This window comes from Nomia melanderi, chromosome 2, assembly GCF_051020985.1.
Source record: "Nomia melanderi isolate GNS246 chromosome 2, iyNomMela1, whole genome shotgun sequence".
Classification (NCBI taxonomy): Eukaryota; Metazoa; Arthropoda; class Insecta; order Hymenoptera; family Halictidae; genus Nomia; species Nomia melanderi.
In genome coordinates this window covers 15,756,367-15,767,341 of record NC_135000.1, presented here as the reverse complement: position 1 = coordinate 15,767,341, position 10,975 = coordinate 15,756,367, and the positions used below count along the sequence as shown (strand labels likewise).

The 10,975-nt window shown below is 30.9% G+C and overlaps 1 pseudogene; it reads left to right on the top strand.

Moving 5' to 3' along the window:
* Positions 1–9,662: 9,662 nt before the first annotated feature.
* LOC116431176 (5S ribosomal RNA) lies at positions 9,663–9,783 on the top strand (annotated as a pseudogene).
* The last annotated feature ends 1,192 nt before the right edge of the window (positions 9,784–10,975 follow it).

The following is a 10,975-nucleotide window of genomic DNA, read 5'->3' as shown; positions in this document are numbered from 1 at the left end:
CAGGTCTCTAATGCTTCGTATTGCCAGGTTAATAAAATTGAGATCAAGCATCATAATTGCTTGAATATAATTGAAATATAATTACAGAAATACAATCACAATTACTTAAATAGAATTTTAATGCGATTACTTAAAATATAATAGAAAATTATCTGTGTATTTGATTTTATGCAATTTCAAATTCTATCTTACAGAGAATGTAAGAATAATTTAATTGTAATGAGTTTTTTTGCAATTTGTTTCGAAGATGGATTCTTTATTATTAAATGCAGAACCTTACCACGTTTTTTTAGTTCATATTGTTCCTAAGATATTCAATTAGTATTATTCATGATCAAAATGACATGGTTTATTTTGAAATTACTGAAACCATATAGTTGTCTGTATCCGAAATTACTTAGAAAATTAATAATTTGATTTAAACAACACCATGAATGTCGTGAAAAAATTGAATGAAAATTAAATTTAAGAAATTTATTCTTATAACTTTTATAATACATTGATGCATCAATTATATGAAATACGTGGTATATAGTTCTACTCTTAAATATATTATTTTCATTATCTTGTATAATAATATAAAAGAAGGTTTTTTTCCTTAATTCATATATCGTTGTCTAATTTTCTTCTGTTCTTGCTACAACTAGACATATAAATATAATTATCGAACCATAATATATGATTTTAAATGAATAACTACATAAACACAGAATGGCTAATAAAACATTATTTACAATTACACTTAAATGTGATCTGCAAACTAATATTCAAAAGAAAATTGTTAGATTAATCATTTACAGAATTATTCGATTACATTTTATATTCAACAAAAGATTTCCTTAATTACTCGAACTATCCATTTGTCAGTCTGAAGAAATAGAAGTACTTAGATATATGTATATAATAAAAAACAATATAGAAAATGTAATAATCATTTATATAGTAAAACACTTCATTTACATTGCATTTTTCAAAATTATAATAAAAGAGATACCTACATTTCTATTTAATTTTTCTATAATACAATAATATCCAGAAAAATTTGATTTAAGTAAACATTTGAAGTTTGTTTATTATAAAAATTTAAACTTTCTTGAAAATTAATAATGGGGAAGAAATCAGGCTATAATAGCGTTGAATGTCAACTCAGAACAGTGAACAGATTACTTAATACACAAATAGAGTCACAACGCCTATGTAAATTAACAACGCGAACAAGGAATAAATTTCATGCTCAATAGAACTTACTATCCTATTTTTATTTGTACTATTCTGAGCTCGTATGTGTTGGTATATACGCTTTTCTACTAGTTAGCTTTATTTTTATTATTATCATTATAAAGCAGTATTTTTTTCATCCGCATAAATATATTCTTCAACGTAAGTTTTAAACTGGTACAATCAATTTGAAAACTAATCGAATGCACTAAATAAATATTTTTCAAATACTTTTAACGTACAAAATTTATCTGTCATGCCTATGTTTCAACAAATTTGGAAATATTAGAACGAAATATAATATCTGTATTATCTATTAAGAAACTTATTAGTTTAAAATTGAAACAAAAACTTTGTTCATTTGTTTATTAGTATTGAACATTCATGTTATTAATTATAAACGTTATAAACGTTATAAACGTTATAACGTATTTGTGTAATTCAATATAATCATTTATAATGTAAAATTTCATTTCTTACTGACCATGTTTCAAAATGTACAGTATAAGAGGAAAGAGATGTGTAAAGATGACACGAAAGTTATGCATAATCTCCCATTGCTAAATAAAATTTCTTAAGCTCGTTACGGCTGCTACTTTCCTTCTCTCTTTACTCTAAACTTTGACATTCTCGGTTGTCTTATTTTCTGCAAGTAGAAACTGGGTTTCTTCCTCAAGTTATATTAAATCTGCAACAATAGTTTCAATCCCAAAGTCGGTCAGTGGTCAGTACGTTCTCGAGCAGAAATCGCTAATCGATGCAGAAGTTTTATGCTCAGACAGAATGAAATATTGGGAAATAAGAGAACCACTTTTCTCCAAACTTTCCTCCACTGAATTCGAACTTGGTTCATTTAATCTGTTACCGTGTTTTCATTAATTTGTTTGTGTAATATCGTATTGGCTTTCAGCTATTGCGAACCGGTGCAGATAAGAGTTCATTCGAGTATATAACGTGTTTTACAGTGTTTAGAAATTTTATTCTACGGTTTAATCAATATTAATGTGCAAACGATAATGTATGATATAGCACTGTCAAAAAACTTCTTGTTCTAGAAATATTTGTTATCATCTGTAACGACCAGTAGTTAACTAATATTAACCCAATCGTATCATATGACGAGTTGTACTCGCATCAAATTTTATCACTATATAAATCATATAATCGGATAAAAATATTTATGGTTGATCTTGCATGATTGTTTAAACATTGTATGCAACTGCTAACTACTTACGCTACCCCACTACTAGGCTATCTAAATTATAAAGTAATTAGAGTGTAGGTATAAAGTATGTTAATTTATATGTTTGGTATAATAAGGATATTAAGTATAACAAATCTATTTTGAGGAACAGCATTTAACGAACTGAAACTATTTGAACGTATAAGAAGTATAATATAATGTAATATAACAGAATATGCTATGATATAATAAACGATGTATAAGAAAGATATAAAATATTATTGCACATATAATTATAGATCTACTGCAGTACTTAACACTAAAACTACCGAGTGTTTAATTTGATTAATATAGAATCCTTAAAAAAATAATAACAATAGATTTGTTTCGGTTTCTTCATACACTAACTATAGTATTTAAGTGGTACTATTTATTTTTTAAAAATTATTTCGGATATTTAACATGATTAAGACATCGATAACTGCGAAATAAGAAAACTGAAACCTGTAATTTTGACGATTGCGGTAGTTTTAGTGTAAAGGGTTAAGGAAACAGAACTGCACCAGTCTTCACAATTACAATATTTTATTAAATGCAATATATTATCCTTTCGCAATATAAATAAAATTTCCGTTTATTTACACAAAATACAAAACGTTGATCGACACAAATATGTGATGTTGATAACGAACGTATTAAATACTGAAAGGTTGAATAATATTTATGCTGTCTTTCTCATATGCCTTTAAAATCTGGAAAACTATTCTCTTAAATTTTGAAGAAGGTACACAGCATGGCAAAAGTTGCGACGAAGAAGAAAAGATGCTCTTTCTTGGCTCGATCTTTTCTTTTTGAGTTCGTTAAGGTTTTGTGTTTGGTACTTACATCAATAGTTTAGGAAGAAACGAGAATTCGTTTCTCTAGAGCAAGATTAAACTTCTAATTATCTACGGTCGGTAAATCGTAAGTGCTTCCCGCAACCAATTCTAAAGTTTCCCATTCGTTCTTGAAAAACAAGTCGATACGAATGAGAAAACTAACTTTTAGTTTGTTGGAGTGAACCACTCGTTGCAGTATGGAGGACAGAATTGTATGGAGAGAATTTATATTTTAGTTTTTATTGCAAAATTCGTTACTTTTTTTCCATCAATCCCTTGCTTTACGATTTATTTCTTAACTATGATCGACGCAGTCATTTTGTTGTTAAGAATTTATTGAAAAAAGTAAAACAATTCTAGGCGCATTCTATGTCCATATTTATTCTAAAGTATAATAATTGATGACAGAAGAGTACTGCTTAAATTGAATTCACAAGAATTGAGAAATATTTACGTTTGTTAGATTCTATTTAAAAACACTTCAGACATTTTTGTATATGAATCATACATTCATAAAACTTTACATTTCACACTAATCTTGACAAAATATGCAAATCTAACATAGTTTGTTTATTTTCAGAGATTTTAAAAAATATTGCTTCTTTGCAGTAGATTTTACTTCTTCTTCAGAATTATTAATATGGAAAAATTAGCTTTAACGCAAAGTATCATACTATAAGAATATAATTACAATTCATTTGCATCTTAAGAAGAGTTGCATAATTAGGATATAAAGTGCAGTGCACATTGATGAATGAATAAAAATAGCTTAAATTTCATATGGCAGTGTTAAAGGTTAATAATTTTTATTAGAAAACTTTTATATTAAGAAATAAAAGAACGGTGACCATTTTTGACATGCTTAATTATTTCATTCGTACATTTATTTGTATTTGTCACAGTTTATTATTCAAGTATGATATTCGTCGCCAAATGTATAATATAATATTTTAATCACGTATAATTTGCGAATATTAATATTTTTAAAATTTCATAGGATTAAGTCGTTCTTCTACATTTACCAATTTATATGTTCGATTACTTACGAATGAAGATATATGTCTAAAACAACGAAATTTGAATGTTTTCCTTTTTTAAGAATTGAACTTTAGGTTCAAAGTTCATATGGCAATTTTCTGTTAGAAAAAATCTAATTTTAACATATTATATTTACCAATAACGTCATAATATATAAATAAAATTCATATTTTATAGGCGACTATACTGAAACACTTGCGCGCGGATAGATATCAATAATTTTAGCTCATAATATAACTATTGAAAACTCTGAACATATTTTATTAACTTTGACATTTCTTTAGAGTGTACTAAGGTGTACACTGGTAAATAGCAAATTGTAATTGGCTCGGTTTAATTAACGTTCAGTTAACAAAAGATATATTGACAGGTTTCTGAACATTAACCGTTTCCTTTATAATATCGTGCGAGACCCGTGACAAAGATTACAAGCAGAATTTAACAAAAATAAATATCACTCAATTTTCTTAAGCTTTGAACTAAAAATATGAAATGAATGAAATCAAATAAGTAAAACATTAACTATTCTGCTTTAGACTAGACACAGAAGTAGAATAACCTTGTAATCTTGTATTTCATTCAGTAAATGTTTAACAATAAAATATCTGTATCGATCATGTTTGTAAAAGGAATCATAGGTCGAAGGACTAATCTGTTAATGCTGAAACTATCAACAATTTACGCATTCACCTTCCAATTAGAAACACAGAAATAACGAATTAAAATATTTTACATTATTCACAGCGATTTCCCTTCATATCCCAAATTACTTACCCCTAAATCTCCATGTCTCATCGTCAAGCGTATTTTCATTAAAAACATTCGCTCCGGAGACGACACATCATGGCTGTGGACATAACCCGCGCAATTTCCCAATCTGAGATCTCGGGTAAACCGAGTCCCTAGCGCGCAAACGTCTACATCATCAGCCCAGACGACTTAACCGTCGGTTAATCGCCGTGTGAATATTTCACCGAGCAATTTTCTCCTTGAATAAGAGCCAAAGGGAGGCTAAGCGAAACCTGTTACTATCATCTGCCCCTGTATAAGACCAGTGGCCGCTTCACCAACTACCTTTTTCCTTTTCAGAATCTTAATCAAAAGCGAAGGTCTCCCTTCTGAAGGGAGACCGTCAGAATGCACGATATGCATCTAAGTCTCTAGATATAAGCGAAGTTTGCGTATGAAGTAACTATCTATCCGTTGACATCGTGAATAACAGGGTTCTTTTTCTACTGGGAAATGGAGAGAAAGTGTGTACAGTTGGGAGATGACTTGACGTCTAGCAAAATGGCACAAGGGCAAAAGGTATTTTCTCGGTTTACAGCTTTATAGTTTTGATTAGTGACTTGTAACTGGTAATCAGAAAAAAAGTAAACAGAAAAATAGCGCGCAAGACAAATGCGCACACCTACGAAAACACAAAGAAGAAAAGCGCATAATCTAAAATCCACACGATTCATAACCCGTATATATATGAATTGTATAATTATAAAGAAGAAGCGAAGGCGGGGGGAGGCTCTGTATATACATTGAACTATTGCAAAAAATACTTATTATTAAACAAATTATTTATTGTTTTGCAATTATTCTTAAATACAACAGCTTTCTCATAATTTAGTATAAGTATTAATGGCTGCTCAGAAGAGATTTATTTGCATAATAAAGACTGGTATACATAGGTGGGGTTAGGTTTTTCACGGCGAGGGGGTGCGACTCCTTCGTTCAACTTAATTAACATTAGAACTGTTAAGCGTTTATTTCTTTCGTCCCGAATGGTACACATAGGTACTACGAACATTTATGCTGGAAAACGCTTTAAAGGTAAAGGAAAATTATACCACACGAAGATCTTTGCTTATGGTTGACAGCTTAAGTGCTGATTATTAATATTACTAGCACTATTATATTACTTATTTTATTTCTTTCGCTGAAAAGCTTCAGTTTGACTCACAAACAGCTATTCTTGGCCCTCTTTTTGATTTAAGGGAAAAATATTAAAAGAGTTATTGTGATTTATGTGTAATCTGTATAAAAATTGTAACAGTAGATTTCTTCGGTTTCATCGTATATTCATTATAGTATTCAAGTGAAATTATTTATTTTTCAAATCATTTCCAATATTTAATGCTGTAACGGTATCAATCATTCTGAACTAAAGAAACTGAAATCCATCATTTTGACAGGTGCGGTAGTTTTATCGTTAAAAAAAAAGAAACAAAGTTGATATCTCTTATGGTTTTGGAGAAAACAGCTTAGAAATCATTATTTGACCTCCTCTACGTATCATTATAGTAACACGTGTAAATTACTTGATATTTAAACAGAAAACGTTTTCAAAGAAAATGTGAATGATTTACTTTAACTAAGACGTATCCATATATTTGGACTAGTACTCTTGTACGCAACCACTTTTATACATTTTTCATATCGTGTTATTAATTTTTTTATTTCACCGCCAAAGAAATGCGTTGCCATAATATTATGTCATTCCCCTGTTCGTTATCATGTTCAAACTACTGCGATGGAAATATTTTTTAAAATAGAAAAATAAATGGTAGTCGCTTAGTGCGAGATAAACGCTGTTAGGTGGATAGTTAAAAATTTCCCAGTGAAATTGTTCCAACATTTAAACAGTTTCAGCTGTAACGTGAGGTCAAGCGTTATTGTTCAAAAGCATATCTTTCCCTAAATAAACATCATTGTTTTATTTTACTGCCACTAATAACATCTGGTGTAAAAAATTCACAAAGCAGCCTGGTAATTTCGACAGTATTATTCTTTTAGCACTTGAAGTTTAATAACAGTCCAAATTTCACAGTTGGTGGGATTATTTATTGTTTCACTCATCGTAAAGTATTCACGTAAGGTATCAAATGTAAAATTTCATTGATACTAAGTGGTCGATAGCTACGTAGGGAATCAGAAATTAAAGATAATTCTATCCAACCTTCCTATTGGAATCGTCTTTAATTTTACAACAGACCTCATTTAAAAAAAAGCATACTTTCTCTATATAATAAATGATATATCTGTAATTTTACATATTTTATATTTAATGCAAATTAAACAGTCTTCTTCAGGAAATACTCTTTTTCTATATAAGTAATACATTTAATACAAGTTGTATAACTACACGATATACAAAATTGTTTATAAAATAGGATTTCTTTATTGTTACGCTCAATATAACTTAAATTAAAAACAAACAGCGTAATTATAAACATGGTTAAAATCGATATGTGTATTATGTGAAAATGTGTAACAATCATCGTTTTAATGTCGCTAGTTGTCAGGTACCCTCATGTCACTCTCAGAGTATTGTCCAATAGCTATTGTACAAGATTTTATTATATATATCCATTCTTGCATACGAATTGTTCATTCACTAGACCGATTAATTCCACAGGATAATAAGAAGAAAAATGGATAAAATTGTATAAATTCTTTTTTAAAATCTCTTTTAAAATATTTTTCAGATTAAAGAAGATACATTTATTTGTGACCTCTATTCATAAAACCATATATATTTATGGTTTATCTATATCAGCTAGCAATTTTGATTTAGTAGAAACAAAGATTTTGTATTTTTATATGATTTTACAAGGGTGTCCCGTTTTACCATTTTTGTGAGGCAGATATTTCAGTACTTTTAGAAAATCGTTATTTTCCTTCGTAATTAAATATTTTTAATAAAAAAATCTTTCATTTCCTTACAGCCAAAGGTCTATTTAAAATTTCCAAAAAAGATTGAAAAAAAGTCTCCAATTTTACCCCACTTTCACTACGAATGATCACCAAAAAATTCACGGAAACCACCTTATTATTGAATTGTCACATGCTAGTACGAAGAAAAATCAATTGTACGAATGTTTTCGTACAAGAGCACAATTTGATTCGTTTCTTACAGTTTCATGCATTATCGAGATATTGGTTCGAAACGCTTGATTAGTGTTCAGGAAGCGATCCCGAAGCTGCAGATGAAATCGAGCCAAAGCGTAATTTCGCGCGAGGAATGTTTCAACGGAGCAGGTACAAGTGACGATCCGATCCCGTTGTTTTCTGTCCTCTGGCAACCCGATACCGATAGCGGCCCTATTCAACCCCGACTGCTGATTACTCTTTTATCCCAGCAACTTTGCATTTAAAACGAAAACTACCGACATCGGTACTGCTAGTAGGATGGGAATTATGCTCCTCGAACGAAAGTGCGCTAGTTTTCTACGGCTGCGCGATTCAAACAGAGGAAGAAAAAGCATAAAACGTAGAAACAGAGGACAGGTGTAGAATTGTTCGAAATTGATATAACTTGGGAATATTAATTAAATTCAATGTATCTTCACAATCGTGTCTGGTGAAAAATAATTAAATTATATTAATAATATATATTAATAATTATATATATATATTATTAATTCAAATTTAATACTTTTATTTCATACAAATAAATTCACACTTTCATTTATTTCATGAAATAAAAATAGTCGTAACTTTCTTGTAAATAAACATGTAAAGCTGCAAAGAAATTATTTATTAACGAATATTAATAGGTGATGATATTTCCCTCAAGAAAAAAATTCATAGGACGATGTTAATAAATAAGGGTAGTGATTTAAATATGACAAAGTACGCACATGATACTGTATATTCAAAATAAAATAGCTCAAAAAGTATTAAGTTTTCAATGATTGCTAATTAAATGTTTATCACGTAAAATGATGCACAAAACAGTTTGTGTAAAAACATAGAATCTCATTTATAAAAATGTGCAATTGAGCTTTGCAACTGTATCAGTACATTTATGAAAAAAAAACTGATATTTCAGTATTATAGAGCCTATAAAATAGTGCAAAATTTTCATTTATAATTATTTTTCTAACTTCACCAGGAATTAAGTCCGAGCCTGCTCCAGTTATTAGATAATACAGTTTGTGCAATACATGTAGTAAATACATACATATTATATAATAAACTATAGTTATATGGGTATATAATTTATTATATTTTAAGTAAGTACATGTAATGCATTCACTTATGACGTGAGTCACTCAATTGTGCAACTAAACACAATTATTTTGCATAATCTTAATTCTACTGCATTATAATAATTTCGTACCTTACTATTCACAAGGAATACACGCCTATAGAATATAATGATCCAATTTGTCTCTAAAGGAGATAGAAGTGGGTCACTAGTAATGCTCCAATAATCATATTACGTCGACGGAATCGGTGTCAATAAATAAGGAGGAATATTGTATAATAATTTCTTCATAAAATATACTAAATATTTATTCTTATACAATTTTGTCCTATTTTAGTTAATTTGTATACCGCATCTTTTAGGCAACGTTCACATCGCGTATTAACGCACCAGTTCTCGTCCGACCACCGAAGTTAAGTTGCGCTGGGCGTGGTTAGTACTTGGAGTGGGTGACCGTCTGGGAATACCGTGTAATGTTGTTGCCTTTCCTTCTTTTTGTTTCAGAAAGAAAAATTAACAATTATACAATTTACTAAAATGAATAGCACAAATATTAATTCTTTCAGTTCTTTTCTCATTTGTAAAAAACTAGCTAAAAGGCCTCCATAAGCTCTGGAGCATATTTTCATTTTATGCACACAATTTTAGCGACTAAGGTCGGCACATAATTAAACTCCAAGCACCAGCTATCTATACAATCCACTGTAATTTTAATAAATGATTCAAGTTATTCGGTGTTTACAACCAGTGCATTTAACATCGACAGAAAACAAGATCAAAATTTCGAAGAAATCCGAATTTTCGGATTACCAGTGTCGTCCCTGGCTAGCTCCATCACTATCATCGGTTCACGCGTCACGGTGCGCGTTCACCGGGAACGCTGATCACGGTTGACATCACGGTTCGATCGAAATCACGGCCAGGTTCCCAGCGATGAATAGAAGTTTCGCAGCAAAGGGTAGCGGAACCGGACGAAATTAATGGGGTCAGTGAAAAAAAGCGGCGAATACTGAGAGGAGTTGAAAAGCGACCTTCTCGTTACCTTTCCCTCTTTTTTTCTTTGACTTGTCGAACGTAATTGACCCGTCGCGGCGATACGATAACGGGGCATTAATGCGGCGCACATAGGCGTGCTGTAAATTCAGGGTAAATCGAGCGGCAACGTTTGCCGTGTTCTCCATTGAGGGCAACCCGTTTTCGCGGGACAATACGGCACTGTTTCGTCGGCTCGTGCATCAGGATCTTGGGGCCGTGCACGTGCACAATCTCTGCGTATCTATTCACTGGCTCGCCCACGGCGATCGCCGAAGAAATTTTGAATATTGCGACGTAGCATTTTCGCGAGGGACCAGCCGAAAATGTATTGCAACGACGCGTGCACAGGGAAAATAACGCGTCTCTTTTCTTTTGAAATTTGCCCCCTTTACCGCTCTCTCGTTACCGACGCGATACGGTAACATTACCAACGGAAATTTCTTCTAGGCTTACCGTTGTTCACGAAAATATTTGGCCTTGTACGTCCGTTTTATTCGGATACGTACCGTCATTGAATACTTTAAATTAACCTCTTGTATTCCATAGACGCCTCTCAGTCTCAAAATTATGAAGTTTAATATTTAATGTTGAATTTTGTACAATGCATCAATATGTAAAATACTGAGAACAGAATTTTTC